At 34.7% G+C, this 18069-nt stretch overlaps 2 pseudogenes; both read right to left on the bottom strand.

Moving 5' to 3' along the window:
- On the bottom strand, positions 2045-2950 carry LOC108663243 (annotated as a pseudogene).
- Positions 3040-4606, bottom strand: LOC18589277 (annotated as a pseudogene).

Here is an 18069-nt window from a genome sequence, read left to right on the forward strand (position 1 = left end):
CTTCTAATTGATTGGCAACACCAATTGTCACATGACATTTTTTTTTTGTTTTTTGTTTTATATATTCAAGAGAAAAAGAAAAAGAAAAGAATGTAAAAAAAAGAAGGAAAAGATAGGGTAGAGTGAAAATGATTATATATTTGATTATGTAATAAATAATAGCAAAATTAGATAGAAAAGTCATTTAGTTATAAAAATAAGTCCAACAATAAAAATATATATAGGGAAATAAATGAACATTTAATAAAAAATAAAATAATAAATAGTAAATAAAAATAAAATAATAATAATATAGCTTTGTATAAAATAGAGAGAGATGAGTACAAATGAGGAGAGAACTAAAATAGCATAATTGTTTAATTTAACACCGATGATGGGATGATCGGTAGGGATGCGAGAAGTCGCAATCCCGAGCCAATTTTTCCTAGGTTGGAGCCTTAATTCGGATTCCAAACCTAGGAAAAATTGGCTCGGGATTGCGACTTCTCGCATTCTAAATGGACATCCCATCATCGGTGTTAAATTAAACAATTATGCTATTTTAGTTCTCTCCTCATTTGTACTCATCTCTCTCTATTTTATACAAAGCTATATTATTATATTTTATTTTTATTTACTATTTATTATTTTATTTTTTATTAAATGTTCATTTATTTCCCTATATATATTTTTATTGTTGGACTTATTTTTATAACTAAATGACTTTTCTATCTAATTTTGCTATTATTTATTACATAAATATATATTTTTATATTTTACCTTCTCTATATTTTTTTTTGCATATATATTTAAAAAATTTTATTTTCATCCTTATCTATTTTTATATTTTTTTTATTCACTTTATATGTTTTTTTTTCTTGTCATCTGATAATTTTAAATTTTTATATATATATTTTTTATATATTTTATCTTTAATTCTAATTTAAAAGAAACTAATTATCTTTATCTCTAAACAATGGGCCAAGCACACCACAAAAACAAATCAAAAGAAAAAAAAGGAATTTACTTGTTGTGGGCTAAGAGCGGCCCCAAGATAGTTGGTCTTCTCCAAGCTTCGGTCCACCTGGTATCCCGCAAGGTGGCCCCCCAGCTATCAAAACGACGTCGTTTGGTGTGATAAGGAGAGCTTCCCCACAAGCTAGGAACAGCGTCGTTTAGGGACCTCTACGCCCTTACTATATAAGCTCCTTTTTCCCTTCCTCTCTTCATTTCTTCTCTTTCAGTTTCTCTCTCTAAAGACCCTACTCTCTCCCTTCTCTCTACAAACCGCCGGCCAACCCAATGGTCAGCTCTCTTTCCAAACTGACAGCGTCGGCAACACCTTCTCTTCCTTGCGTCGGCGTCATTGGTTAACAATCGGCTCTCTCCCAAACAGATCTCTTCTTCCTCCCTTTCACTGGCACAAGCTGTCGGCCACCCACAACCAACTCTCCCTTTTTCAGTGACGCCGATCGGGTCTATCCCCCACAAAGCTGCCGCCACTCTCTTTCTCGACTCACTCCTCCATCTGGCAACTAACCCCAAGTCTCTCCCTCTATCCGGCGACACCCAAGAAACCCCCTAAATCTCCCTAAGGCCCAACTAAAAAATCCCTCAAAAACCCAACTACTCTTCTCCTCCCATCGTGTATTTTCTAATCTTTTATTTATTTTTGGTATTGCTTGGTATATATTTTTTTGTATTTGTGGTTGATTCTGGCTATTAAAGAACTTAGGAATTTTTGGTTGTGGTTTTTCGGCTGCTAGGAAACTTAGGAATTTTTTCAGGTTGTTGGTTTTTCATTCCCGATTGTGGCCTCCTCCGAATGGGTGCTACAGTGGGGTTTTATACCCAGTTGTCCAACTTGGTCTTGGCTTCTGCAGGGGTCTTGCTCCACTATCCTGCCAGACGCGAGTTTTTCGCGTTTGGCATTGTTGTGGTGCTTGGCTGGTACTGGCAGGGTGCGTCCGCGCCCTGCCAGTACTCTTTTTTTTTTTTAACTCATTTCATGATTTTTTTAATTAATTAATAATAATTTTTTGTTTATGATTTTTTCATAGTGTCTACACTCAGAAAGCAAATCAGCTACTTCAGGAAAGAACTTTGCATCTAGGCTTATTGTTATTAGGTTCAGTAAGGCTCCATATAAAAATATGCAAAAGGATTTGAAGGGGCAAAAATCTCAAATGCTCCTTGCAACATTTTCACAACAACACTCATCAAAGGCCTTGACTCCGGCCTATATTGAACACACCACAAAGCTGTTTTGATCATTCTCTCTGCCGTATCTCTATCCTTTTCCTCAATTCCGCAGACTATCATCAATTCAACAAGATTTCCATTCTCAATCTTTTTCCACACCCATCTTGGAAACCACTCTTGGCTTTCAGGAAGATTTCCATCGAGGTTCCTTCTCTTACCTATGATTTCAAAACAATAGCATCCCAAAGCTGTAAACATCACATTTATGGGTTATAGGATATGGCATCCAAAGTTCTGGTGCCGCATATCCTGGAGTACCCCTTCCTCCTGTCACGTTTGCATGAGTATTTTCCCTGTTGCAAAGCTTGGCCAAACCGAAATAAGCTACTTTAGGAAAGAACTTTGCATCTAGGAGAATGTTTCCGGGCTTTATGTCGTAGTGAATAATTCACTGTTGGCATTCCTTATCTAAGTAAGCAATCTCTTTCGCTATGCCTACTGCAATCTCATGAAGCTTTTCAAATCTCAATTTCTTGTCTTCACTGAATAAAAACTTGTCAAGCGGACCATTTGTCATGTATTCATAAACAAGAGCTCTCAGGTTCCTCTCAAAGTAGAAACCATAAGTCGAATCAAATTAAAATGGTGAACTTTTGCACAGAATAGTTATTGATATCCTATTCTATTTCATTTCGCAAACCAAATAGGAGATCTGGAGCAGGGGGTCTCGTTAATATGTAAAAGAGCTAACTCTACTTGTATATATCATCTCTTCTGTGCGATCCTTCAATGAGCCAATTTCTTTCTTTTTCTCATAGTTAATACAACAAATCTCTTGGATACTAATTTCACTAAGTCTATGAAAAAACATTAATAAATATCTTATAATAGTTGTAGAAGTAGATAAATTGCATCAGCAGAGTGAACTGGGCAAAGACACGAAACACTGAAGGCAATGACAGAAAGAGGGATGTACTTACACTTTAATGTGCTAACTGGAACTGCCAGCCACTTCAATCACATAATTTTTCGTGGTAGGAGTTGTGCGTACTAACGTTGATTCTGTTACCACTGAAGGAGATTCGGAATCAACAGAGGCTTCAGTCCATGTTGTAAGGGCAGAAATACGAGGAATTTGAGTCTCCATAAGCAAATGAGGAAATGGATTCGAAAGTGCAGGGATATCCACTGCCCCTTCCAACATTTTAACCACCATGCTCATCAAAGGCCTCTGCTCAGGTCTATACTGGACACAACAAAGAGCGGTTTTGACCATTCTCTCTGCTGTCTCTCTACTTATGTCATCAATCTCGCAGACTTTCATCAACTCCCCTAAATCTCCATTCTCAATATTTTTCCACACCCATCTTCGAAACCACTCCAGGTTCTCTGGAAGTTGAATGTCAAGGTTCCTTCTCCTGCCTATGATCTCAAATAGTAGCATTCCAAAGCTATAAACATCACACTTATGGGTTATAGGATAAGGCATCCAAATTTCTGGTGCTGCATATCCTGGTGTACCTCTACCACCTGTCATGGTTATATGAGTATTTTCCCTGTTGCAGAGCTTGGCCAAACCAAAATCAGCTACTTTAGGAAAGAACTGTGCATCTAGGAGAATGTTTCCAGGCTTTATGTCGTAGTGAATAATTCGCTGCTGGCATTCCTCATGTAAGTAAGCGATCCCTTTTGCCGTGCCTATTTCAATCTCATGAAGTTTTTCGAATCCTAATATCTACTCTTCACTAAATAAGAACTTGTCAAGTGAGCCGTTTGTCATGTACTCGTAAACGAGGGCCCTCAGGTTCCAATCAACGCAGAAGCCGTAAGTCGAACAAGATTAAAATGATGAACTCTACCAATTGTACTCACTTCCGCCATGAATTGTTGCTCGATTTTTTTATCGGAGCTTCCATATAAAACCTTAACAGCTACGATGGTTTCATTATTGAAAACTCCCTTATACACAGCTCCAAAACCCCCAGAACCCAGCAGGTTGGTAAAATTATCAGTTGCAATCCTTAGCTCCTGAGAGGTAAATCTGATTGGTTTCTCCTTTTCCATGTCATTGAGGAATTTATCAATGGTTAGTGTCCGAAACCTGGGGAGGTGAGCATTGCTCCTAGGAGCTTTAGCTCTTCTCCTTAAAGCGATAACGAGCATTATGACAAAAATCGTGATGATGACGATTACTGCAAAGGGTAGGAAATCATTACAAATCTATAATTTATCAGTTTTTTTGACATGGATGATTACGAAGAAAACAGAACCAAAGAATATAGAAACACTGGAGAAAACCTTACCTGTAGATACAACTCCTGGAGTTGATGACATTGATGATGGGAGGAGAAGGCACAAGTCGAAGCAGATGCAATTAACAATATCTTAGATGGCATTCAGAAGTAGATGTATTTACCAACAATGTATGGAGAAAATGAATCCATTTAATTTTTTCTAAATTTACCCCACTAACCTGACATTAAAGTCTTCCACACTAGCGTATATCAAGTTAGGTTGTCTTCATGAATACACTTACATAATTGCAATGGTCCATTTCTACGCAGCGTAGCTCCAATCAAGTTTTGACTTCTAAAATAGGACCCCAACTGTGACATGGTTTGAAGAGACCCGACTGCTTGCCTTTCTTTTAATGTTGATTGGTAATAATTATTATAATGGTGTTTGATTGGTAAAAATAATTTTAAAATAAGAAAGGAATAGAAGATAAAATTCCTTAACCATTCTCCTAACTAAACATGCAGTAATCAAAACGAAGGATCCTAAAACCCCTCCCCATAAAGACTAACCTTCATAAGGAAAAAAAAAAAAAAGTCAGCCTTCACATTACCAATAAATCATAAGTGCATAAAAACAAAAAAAGGACTTTCCTTCCTATATCTTGGATACTTGTGGCAGTTCCTAAACATCTTTTCTCCTCTTACCCCCGTATCAGCCAATCAACAAAAACATAAAAACAACAATGCCTTCCCAACAACCCCCACTTTGGCCATCAAAGATCAAAATCATCACATTCATCGATACCTTCATAACACCTGCAGCCCCTATATCACGAAAACATGGCCCTTCTTGTTCGACACTTATCTATGCTATCATTCTCCATCCATTGCCTCCAATTCAACCAATCTCTGTATTACTCTCTCTTTCTCTTCCTAAAAAGATAGCCCCAATTTTCTTGTCAAATCCCATATTTCTTATATTTCTTTTCTTATTATAGCGTCCATTTTTCGAAAGTCTCAATATGGAATTGAATGATTCCCCTGACTACTTGATCCATACGTTCGAAAGCCACTGCCTCCACATCATGTAACTCATTGACTCTTTCCCCTATACTCATTGAATCATTGCCTACACCCACCATTCATATGTGTCAGTGGGTGAAACCTATAGTTTTCGCTACTTGGATAAATGAGACAATTAACTTGGTGAGTTTAGGAAATGCCTTTGTTAACTTAAGAACCTCAATGTCAACTTTGAAATTTCATAATTAAAGGTTATGAAGGTTGTGGGAAAGATTTGGATTGATTTTAGGCTTCAAAAGAATCAATTTTTACGAATTTGAACCTTAAGAGTCAATCCCTGTGCTTGTGGGATCAATCTTGTGAAGTAGAAATTTAGGGATAAATAATAGCACTGGCCTAAGATTGAGTACAGATGTTGTTGATTTCTCATGCAAGTGCACATATCGTTAACAAATAATATAGTGATAAAGTAGAATATCGTTCTTACAGAGAATTGTTTTAATTCCTAGTGTTAAATACTAAAATTATAACACCTTAATTTTATCCAAAAAATTAAAAATTAAATTGAAAAGGAAAACTAATTTTAACAAACTAATGACAAAAACTAATCTAAATTAACTAGTAAAATTATTTTATTAAATCTGATGGACTTTAAACCTAAGATTATGATGTCCCTCAATATTTCATCTGCATATTGTCTCTCTCTCTCTCTCTCTCTCTCTTTCTTAACTTAGTATAATATATTAAATTGCTAACCTAAACTCCTAAATTATTTACAAGTCTTTGTCAAGTTTCTCATAAAAATATCTCTCCCAATTAATTTACCATATGTCAATGCAAATTAATTTGAAGATAGATTCATTAAGTTCGTGCTCTAACTTTGGCTATGTATGGCTCATAGGTGTATGTCTACCCTATAAGCAAATAAAACCACCTAATCAACTAAGTCTATTCAATAATATGCTATTCTATTCAAGCTTTACCTAAATCTCCTTCGTCAAGGTTTAACCTAACTTTTCAATTCAATCTAATTGTTGATCAGGCTATTAAAAGCATTAAGAACAATATAAAATAAACAACTTAAATCCATCAAACATAATCAAAAGGGAGAGAAATAAATCACACTACATATTGAGTTCAATTATAATCTTAGATAAATAAACTAGTTCCCTATCAAGTCACACATCATCATCAAATTAAATTTAAACAATAACATCAAACTAAGAAAATTAAAAGAATAATAAAAAGATAAAACTCAAGAATTATTATCTTAATCTTCCAAATCTTCTTCTTGAATATTTCAAATTCTTCTCAACTTGAATGACATTGTGGCTTGATTCTAAATTGTCAATCTGGTGTTTCGTTCTCTCAAAGTCCTCCGAAAGGTTATTTTCATAGTGCTTTGAAGTTGAGCCAAGTTTGGTGAAGAAATAAGCTACTTCAAATTAAGATTTCCTTATCAAACTACATAAGTCGCGGCCTACCTCCACCAAAGTCGTGGCCTCGACCAATTAATTAGCAAAAATTGTAATTGCTTTGGGACTACTATAGTGCTTCAACTTCGACAAGATTTTGACCACATTCTAGTCCGAATTGGGCGAAGTGGTAAACATGAAAGTTGTAGCTTTTTCTCTTATTTTTCCAATGGTCTAAGAATAATCTCATTTAGAGCTTTGTAAAGGGAGTTATGGTCAAAATACTGAAATATGTGCAGTGAAACTCTGCACCTCGAAATTGCTCTCCTTCTTTCCTTAAAATTCTTCCTTTATTAAACCTACAAAAGCACAAATAAATCAATAACAATCTATCTTAATCACACTAACACCAAATTAAGCATAAAATTAACCAAGATTAGATTGACTCACCTAAATAAACTAATCTAAAATAATTAAATAAAATCTACTAATTTTTACGCATCATTACAAAAACTAAGCTAAATTAATATCAAAATTAAGCCCAAATAACTCTATATCATAGAGTTATCACACCCCGAAACTTAAGATTTTGCTAGTCCTCAAGCAAAACAAAAAAAAGAAACTAACCTACGAAAATCAAATTCAAATGGTGAAAACTAAAAATGTATAGTTACTATTACTATTGGATAAAGTGCACCAATTTAATGATGCCCCATAATTTCCTCAGAAGTATGCCTATCAATTTCAACTTAAGGAAAAGTATAGGTATTACTTAAATTCATGTTTCAATCCTAATGCAAGTACATTCTTGAATGGATTTCTATCTGTATGTGTGAAATCGTTTACCAAGAATATGATGACATCCGGATGAGTTTATGCCAACACAAATTTCAAATTAGTACTCGAATTCCATAGGTTTACTTTTCATCTCTCTCTCCACTAATGTAGACTAACACAAAACTAGGGATCAATAGGACTTTAATAAGCTTATAATGTATGGCTAGGGTCTAAGTAAAATAAAAGATAATAATGTGGCTCAAATCACCCTAATCTCATAATTTTTCTAGGACCTATATATAGAGCTCTATTTCCCTTTTACTAGTACACCTTTTCTTTCACATTTGAACTTTTCTTTTTGTTGGTCCCAAGTAAATGTGCTAGAGAGGAGGTGAATAGCACAATTTGGCTCTTTCAAATTTTATTTCTAAGTGTAGACAAATGCAAGATAAAAGGAAGAATGAAAATAAAACAAAAACAAAGTAAATAAGATAGCAAAATTTAGAGTGGTTCGGTCCAAGACCTATATCCACTACCTTGATTATCCAACCAAGGATTTTCTAACCAATCCACTAAGAACCAGTGAAATTAATAAGCTTTCACCAAGCTTTACAATGGCTTTTACCAGGCTTAGCCAAAACCTTTCACAATAGTTTTTCCTGGGCTCAACTATAACCCAACACCTAACTTTTCAAGGCTAAGTTAGAACCTTAACACAAACAAGCAATCTTAGCTTGATTAAACCCCTTAGAGTAACCTTTTCACTTTAAGAACATAAGGAGAGAAGTAAAAAGAGTGTACCTATGATAACAAGGTTGATATAAGTGGTACAAATGAAGTGCAGATCATAATTACAAAGGATACGAGTTGAGTGCAGTAAATGAGCAGCAAGTGTTATCTAATTTTTCAACTCTTTTTGTGTACTTGGAAGCCTTGAATGCATTTTTAGCCATTGGAACCCTTTTTTATACTTGAAGAAACAACTCTGATGGCAGTTACAGTTGGGAGTTGGTTCTAGCCATTAAACTATCTTTTAGTGCATAATTCAAACTTATAAGCATAATGCTCTTAGTAGACTAAGTCGTTTTTGTCTTATGTTCCCAATTTCTGGCAGTTCTGGCAGTGTACACTTAGTCGACTAACCCACTTCTTGGTCGACTAAGTTGGTTCTGTTTCTCAACACTCTTTAGCCCACTATTCTTCTAATTTGAATCTTAGTTGACTAAATCTTCCTTAATCAATTAAGGGGCTTTTGTCTTATTGGTCAAATGTGACTTGCTTACTTTTATACTCTTTGATATGTGCATTTTAATGATTGAATATTTATTTGCATACAATTTTGTCATGCACACTTAAGTAAAAATATTAGACACAAATGAAATGGGAATGTTTTATTATTATCAAAAACTAATGAAGCCAACACTCTCCCCCTTTTTGATGATGACAAAACATTCCTTGATTAATAGCATAATGTCCTTTTATTCTTTTTGATTCTGTAGAAAATAGGGATTACTCCCCCTAAATATGTGATCCCCCTAAGTGTGTGCATGTTTTACTTATTCATTCTAGCTAATTTTATTCATGTCATATAGAAAATGATGCTATATATTCAGAGTGTATTTATATGCAGACATATAGAGTGATTTGCAGTAGGAAAATGTTGACAGATTATCAAAATTTCAGCAGTGTCTGTCAACAATGTATTATTTCTAGATTTTGTCTTTGGCAATAATTATTCATCAGATGTAGTATAGTTTGCATCCATATATATATCTACAAACATTTTCCATTTATGAAATCATGACAAAAGTCAATCATCACCATCATTTCTCAAAATCAATACAGCACCAGATTTTTATCAGCAACAGTTAAAATACCATAGATAGTAAGTTATCATTAGATATTTAATCATAAACACATTAGCATTCAATTTCACACATAAAAGCATAAACAACAAAGTTAAATTTAAGTGTTCAATTGCCATCAAGGCATAAACAGCAGATTATCACAAATGAATAGTTAATATTTCCTATACTGCCCCTACACAATTTTTACTTCCTATCTCTCCTAAATTCTCCTTAAGGTTCCTACCATAGAAAATTTCTACTTCTTATCTCTTCTAAATTCTCCTTAAGGTTCCTACCATACATCTCCCCCTTTTTGTCATCATTAATCTCTAATCATCTTTTGAGGAAGATGAAGGAGAGGACTCATCATCAGTGTATTATTTGACATCAAGGGGTTGAAGAGATGATTCTGGTTGAGGAGATGGTTGAGGTGGTGATTTTTCAAGGGACTGTTTAGGGGATGAAATCTCTAAAGGGTGTTGAGGAGAGGAGATTTGTGCTGGCTTGGTATTCTCAGCCAATCTGGATGATTTCCTCCTTTTGATGAACTTTAATTGCCATTGTTTTCTTGCACATGCCTAGTGGTTTGGACTTTTTCTGTGGTTCTTCAGTAGCTTTTTCTTTTTCCTTCTCTAATTGCCCTTCTGCAATAGGAGCTAATGCAGATGCTATTTGCTGAGCTTTTCCCTTACCTACCACTTTCTCAGCTTGCTCCTTTTAAACCATCTAATGGAAAAGTCCCATGATTGAAACCTCTTCAGAATGTGGAGGAGATGGTTGAGGTTGGGGTTCAAAGGGAATATTTCCATTAAGTGATCCAAGCACCTCGGTATCTTGATCAGATTCATCCTTGTCTTGAGGCTCAAGTGAGGGTGATTTTCTTGGTTGTTCCACCTCAATTTCATGACCTTCAGCTTGTACCTCAGCTTCCTGTCCTGCTGGAGCCAGACTAGGAGTTACAGAGCTGTCTGCAGCAACTGGTTCAGATGGCACTTTTTGTTTTCTTTTTATTTTGCTTTCCATTTCAGTTAACCTTTCTTCTATTTTCTGAACCCTTGCCCCTTGATTTGTGAGCTTCCCATCAATTCTCATTAGCAGATTAAAAATTACTTCATTTGAGAATTGAGATGGTGCTGTTTTTGGTTGAGCAGGTAAAGAGGATTCTTTTCCTAGACCAACCTTGGGGGTTTTAATGTATCGTTCTCCATCCAGTTTGTACCCCATTTTAGGTAAGCTTCCTAGATAAATGGCTTGGTCTCTGGTCTTAACCTTGTCAGCCTCATACCTAGAACTCCAAATTCCTTTCTTCTACACTAGAAAAGTAATGCTATTTCCATAAGGCAAGTTGATCTTCTCCAATTTGCATGCAGCCCTCATTTTTTCAATCATGAACCTCCCAGATTTAGTACAACACCACTAAAGACATGTTCCATTAACCATAAATCTTGGAGGCTAATAAAGCTTAAGCTTACAGTCTTCCCATGAAGATTAGCGACAACAAAGTAATGCAGAATCCTTATTTGAGGACTTGTGATAAGCCTTGCATTGCTCTTGGAGGAATACTTTTCTTTCTTCCTTGTGATTACTTCCCACAAGGATGAGGGGTCATACTTCTCAGGGAATTCAAATTCTCCCTCATTACACTCTATCTTAAGAAGTTCCCTTAAGTCTGTAGCAGTGACAATAAATTCCTTCCCATTCAAAAATACATTCAGACCTTTATCAGAGAAATCATCAGTTCCTCTAATTCATCCTTGTCAACAATAATACTCGAATAAAATTTCTTAACTAAGCTAGCACTATATGATCGGTTTTGAAATGTGTTGTACTCTTTCGATTTTAGTTTTTCAAAATATTCTGATAGACTTGTCAGAATTTCAAGCATTTCACTAAAGCTTTCCCAATCAATATATTTTCCACAAGTGATGGGTACATTCTCTATTTTCCTAAATCTCTCTTCATGCACTTTATTTCTAAATTTAGAAGATGAAGAAGTACATTTCTTGTGTAGTTTGCTATTTTCTTTCCTTTTTTTAGATTTGTGGCTCTTCGATTTTCCAGATTCTTTACTTGCAAAGCCCAACTCAATCTTCTTTTTTTTCTTTAGTTTTTCATCTTGCAAACTTTCTTCCATCAGCCTTTTTCCTTTATTCTTCTCAATAATTTCTTTGCTTTGCGATGTTTTAGCCATTGGATTTGGAAGATTTTTGATTCAGAGTTTCGAATGGTTGAGAGGTGAGGGTTTTGGTTTCAGCAGCGAGAGAAAGTGTAAAGAAAATGGGTTGAGAGTAGTTTAATTCTAAATGAAAAACTGTCTGACTCTCCCTATTTAAGTACAATTTGTAACTCCCCCTTTAAAATTCAAAAATTGCCTCATAAATTTATTTTTGGTTTGAGCTATTTTTCTTCTCTATTTTTGTTTCTCGGTAGGCAGTTTCTTCTTATTATTTTACTCCTCCTGCCTTCAACTTAACTAAGTCTTATTATTTAGTAAAACAAAATACTCTTAGTTGACTAAAACCTTTCTTAGTCGACTAAGTGCCTTCTGTTTTAAGTGTATGAGCTAAAAATTTTACCTACAACTCATCCATATTAATCATTCCCAAATTCCTTCTAATTTCATAAAATCTATCTTCATTTAGACGTTTGGTAAAAATGTCAGCTAGTTGATGCAAAGTATTCACAAACTCAATTTTAACATCTCCCTTCACTACATGGTCTCTAACAAAATGGTGCCTAATCTCAATATGTTTAGTTCTAGAATGCTGCACAGGATTCTTAGATATATTGATTGCACTTGTGTTATCAAAGAAAATTGGTACATTATGTACTGTAATCCCAAAATCTCTTAGTTGTTGTTTGATCCATAAAATCTAAGCACAACACCTAAGGAAATATACTCTGCTTCAGCTGTAGAGAGTGCTACAGAATTTTGTTTCTTACTAGACCAAGATACTAGCATACTTCCTAGAAATTGGCATGTTCCACTAGTGCTTTTTCTATCGGTTTTGCTCCTTACAAAGTCTGCATCCAAATAGCCTACAAGATTAAATGATGATTCTCTAGAGTACCATATTCCTAAGGTTTGTGTTTCTAAGAGGTATCTAAAAATTCTCTTAATAGCAATTGCGTATGATTCTTTAGGTTGTGACTGAAATCTAGCACACAAACACACACTAAACTGAATATCTGGTCTGCTTGCTATTAAGTAGAGTAAAGATCCAATCATACCTCTATAGAGTTTTTGATCAATACTTTTTCCTTTTTCATCAGCATCAAGTTTAGTGGATGGACTCATTGGTGTGTAGACTGGCTTTAGCTTCAGCATATCATGAGTATATCTTTCTTGGTTGATGAAGATTCCTTTCTCACTTTGTTTGATTTAAAGTCCAAGAAAGTACTTCAGCTCACCCATTATGCTCATCTCAAATTCACCCTGCATCTCTTTGGCAAAATTCTTGCATAAAGTCTCATTAGTTGTACCAAATACAATGTCATCCACATAAATTTGAACAATAATTAAATCATTTAAATATCTTTTGATAAACAATGTAGTATCAATACTACCCCTAACATTTCATTTTTCAATTAAAAATTTTGAAAGCCTCTCATACCAAGCTCTAGGAGCTTGTTTCAATCCATACAAGGCTTTATGGCGTTTGAAAACATGATCTGGTTTTTCAAAGTCTTCAAATCTTGGTGATTGTTCAACATACACTTCCTCTTGAATGAAACCATTTAAAAATGCACTTTTTACATCCATTTGGTATAATTTAAAATTCATAAAGCATGCAAAAGCAAGCAACAACCTTATGGCTTCAATCCTAGCAACTGGTGTAAATGTTTCATCATAGTTAATTCCTTCCTCTTGGTTGTATCCTTGGGCTACTAACCTAGCTTTATTTCTAACTACATTTCGTTGCTCATCTACTTTATTTCTAAACACCCATTTTGTTCCAACAATATAGTGATTTGATGGCCTAGAGACTAATGACCACACACGGTTTCTTTTGAATTGATCAAGTTCCTCTTGCATGGCCAATATCCGGCTTTCCTCTTTTTCTGCTTCTTCAAATGTCTTAGGCTTAATTTGAGATATGAAAGCTAAAAACTCACAAGTCTCTCTAGTTGCTCTTTTAGTCTTAACTCCTTGTGAAATATCACTTATGATTAGATCTTGTGGATGATCTTTTGTATATTTCCAACTCATTGGAAGATCACCATGCTGATTTTCTACTCTTTGCAAATCTTCTAGAGGTTGAGTTTCATCTTCTTTTCTAGGTGAACTTTCTTCATTATTCTTATTGTTCTTTAAGCTCATTTCTTCCATTTGCTTTTCTAGGATTTCTACATCATCATCATCAGCATGAATTTCCTTTTGTAAGGCATTGGACTCATCAAAAGCTACATGGATTGATTCTTTAACATTTAGAGTCCTTTTGTTGAAAACTCTATAAGCCTTTGAGTTTAATGCATATCCTAAAAATATTACCTCATCACTCTTTGCATCAAACTTACCTAAGGACTGTTTTCCATTATTTAATACAAAACATTTACAACCAAAACTCCTAAGGTGTGAAATGTTTGGTTTCCTACCCTTATAAAGTTCATAAGGAGTCTTAGATATCATGGCTCTAATTGATACTCTATTAAGTATATATGCTGCTGTGTTCACTGCCTCAGCCCAAAAATATTTTGGAAGGTTATTCTCACAAAGTATAGTTCTAGCCATTTCTTTTAAAGTTCTTTTTTTCCTCTCTATAACCCCATTTTGCTGGGGTGTTCTAGGTGCAGAAAAATTATGATCCAACCCCTTTTCATTGCAAAATTTCTCAAATTCATCATTTTCAAATTCTCCTCCATGATCACTCCTAATACTAACTATGGTTAGTCCTTTTTCATTCTCAACTTTCCTACAATGACTTATAAATGCTGTTAGAGCATCATTCTTATGAGTAAGAAAATAAACCCAAGTATACCTAGAGTAGTCATCAACTATTACAAAGCCATAAGATTTTTCTCCTAGACTAGTTGTACTTATTGGACCAAATAGATCAATGTGCAGCAATTCAAGAGGTCTTTAAGTAGATACAATCTTCTTAGTCTTAAAAGATGTTCTAACTTGTTTTCCTAATTGGCAAGCATCACATATTTTATCATTTTCAAATTTTACATCCGGCAGTCCAACAACTAAATTTTTCTTAATTAATTTTGACATAGTGTGCATGCTCACATGTCCTAGTCTTTTATGCCATAGCCAACTATCATTTTCAGCATTTGCTACTAAACACATTTCACAATTTATTTCAATATCTTCAAGAAATATAACATACATATTTTTTAATATTCTTCCTATAAATGAAATTTTATTTGTGCTTATATCAATTACTTCACATTTATTTGAATCAAAGCATACTTTAAATCCTTTATCACATAATTGACTAATGCTCAATAAATTATGTTTTAAGCCTTTAATCAATAACACATGACTTATGTCACGACCCAAATTTCGAGCCATGAACGGCGCATGGGCCTAATGGATGTAGTCCACTAAGCCCAAGCAAGCCTATTAATCTGACATGTTCATCATTCCATCATAAACTACTAAGTCATATATCATAACTTAGAATCAAAATAATATTAAGCATTGCCATTTTATACTGGCGTACCAAACAAGTGTATATACACTGTCTACACATGTATCTTAATAATTCACATTAGGTTTGTTTATACACAACAAAAGAATACTCGACTTCCAGTAAAGAGACTCTGATGAATGCACAGCTACTGAATGCCAAAACACCTACCAAGGGTCAAATATACGAAGACACTTCGACTTAGTTACCAGTTACCTCGTGATCTAAAAACATGAAGTTGAAAACGGTGAGTATAAACCCGGTGAGTGAACATAGGAAGGGAACAAGCATACCATAAGGAATGTTTAACAAATCATGATGCACTCATTATCTCAAAACAATGTAATTTGTTCTAGTTCTTAGTAGAAACCCTCATGTAAACCCTTCATGAGTAAATCACTTAAAAGATCCATACTCAACTATGGTACCAAAGAATCAAAAAATATAGCAAAACTCACAAGTTAGCCAAAATGGACAGAAAGTTTCTCACTGCAGCGAACTTCATTCTCGCTGCAGTGAGAACCAGGTCTGGTGAAGGCCCTCAAACCCGAGAGTTTCTTGCTATAGCGAGAATGAATCCGCTGCAGCAAGAGTCAGAACATCAAGGAAAAAGTCTCATTTTCCTTTAAAACAAGTCATCCTGTAAAAATAACAATAGCAACATGTAACACATGTAAACTCCCAAATTTCAACAAATCAAATGCTCACATATTTGCATTTACAACCATATACCATATATGTATATATATATATATATATATATCAATCATCATGTACACCCTCCCATCATCATCATCTCATATGCAACGGCTTATGCTTACTCCCACTCGCATATAGCCGGGTTAGCAACGGCTTATGTGCACTCCCACTCGCACATAATCGGGTTAGCAACGACTTATGTGCACTCCTACTCGCACATAGTTGGGTCCATATGAACATGCAAAGAAGCATCCAATGCATATCATGCATTTTATCATATTGTGATAACACATAAACCATTGTATAGCACATTTTCACAATATAAAATCATTTTACTAAAAGCTTGTTCCCAAGGTACATTTTTAAAGACAAGTTGGATAGAATCTTTCATATTCCCCAAATCAAGTTTGAAATGCAAGTCCACTCACCAGTATTCGTTGAGCCTTTAGCTGACTCTTAATCCCCCTAATGATCCAATTGGGGTGATGGGGCTTCGTTAGCACCTATCATCAAATTAGCATTTCCATAATGTCAATTTACATACTATAAACCCTAAAAGCTATCTTTTAGTTAGCTTTCAATTGCTTTTTAAATGGCCATCCATTTTCACTTTCCTATCACTCCAAAGTGAATTAACAATCTCATCTACAAAATATTCACAAATCAAATCTATAGTCATTCTTAACACTTAAAACCCAATACTAGTTTACTACTCACCTTGATAGCTTTGTAACTTTAAACTTATTTTCAAAAGCTCTCAAGCTATTAATAAAGCTTCATCTTTCTCTCTCTAAACCACCTAACTAGTGAGAGATTATGGAAACAAGATTTTCATCATTTTCAAGGGTTTTAAAAGTGAAAGAGTGGAAGAATACAAGGGTTCTAGTTAAAAGGGCACCAAGGTATGAAAATTAGAGCTAAAGAGAGAAAGTTATGAAAGCTTCACATCAAGCTTCCATGAAGAAATTGAAAAAACGTGAGAGGAAAGAGAACAAGAAGAGGAAGCTGCTGGAAATCCCCAGAAGTTGCTGGAAGGAGAGGAAATTTATGGCCCAAGCTTATCCATTCCCTTGAAAATTACTCAAATGCCCCTCCACAAATTAGCTTAATCCTTGAAATCCCACACTTTTTCTTCAATTTTCCCACCTAGGGTTTGTGTTTTTTCCTTTCCTCTTCACTTCATGCTTTGGCTGGCCATATGGGTGAGACTAAGAGAGTTTTAAATAGATTTTACCAGGAAATTCTAGAATAATCCAAGCTTGACACATGGCATGTTTCCATTGGTCCATGTGTAATACTTATCCATTAAGCAATCTGTAAAACCTGACCCTATAAACACATGTCGAGACATACATGCACTGAGTAACATGTTATTATGCTAGGAAAGTCCCTAAGAATAGACGAAACTCGGTATTATACCTAACGGTACACTTGAGTTGATTTAATATCGAACTAGTTCAAATAGGAATCGTAGGATGAAATTTAATATTTTACAGTCCAAGAAAGACTAAAAATGATTGTTCGGAGTTCGAGGGTTCATTTGGGGAAAAATTAGAAATTTCGATGTTCAGGGACAAAATCGTCATTTTGCCACCTAAGATAATAATTTGACCATGGAGTGAAAATTTTGACGAAGATTAACTATTTGGAGTACAATTTAATGATAGGAAGTGAAAATTTTCAATTCTTGCAATTTTCGGAACATAGGGGAAAAACGGTAATTTTATCATTTCGGGGTAAAAATCATAATTTTCACCACCAAAAACTTGTCAAAATCATAGGATTTATTTATTTTTGGTATGAATAACTATGGTATGTTAAGTGGTGAAAAATTGAAGTTTAAAGGATGAAATTTTAAAAACGGACTAATGGGAAAGTGACACATGGCATTTTTTAATGGTTTAATATTATTTTAATGAAAAGTCACCCATTTAAACCCCATATTAGGTGCTGGCCGGCCATAAGGAAAGAACAAGAGAGAAAATAGAGTGGAAAGGAAGAAAAGAGAAAAACAAAGGAAAACTAGAAAATTCAAAGGGGAAATCACATTTTTTGCCCGTTTACGCGTTTAACGGTAAGATTTTTCGACTTTAGCTTGATTTCTACCTTTCCTATGCATTTGTTTCCATTTAGCATGCTTGAGGAGAGAGATCAAAAAGTGAATCCAAGGGCTGGCCGAAATTCATGGGGGAGGAATTTGAAATTTTTAGGTTTTGATTTTTAGTTAAATTGGTAGTTTTAGTTAGTTAAATGT

The sequence above is a fragment of the Theobroma cacao genome, chromosome 9, assembly GCF_000208745.1.
Source record: "Theobroma cacao cultivar B97-61/B2 chromosome 9, Criollo_cocoa_genome_V2, whole genome shotgun sequence".
In the NCBI taxonomy this organism is placed as follows: Eukaryota; Viridiplantae; Streptophyta; class Magnoliopsida; order Malvales; family Malvaceae; genus Theobroma; species Theobroma cacao.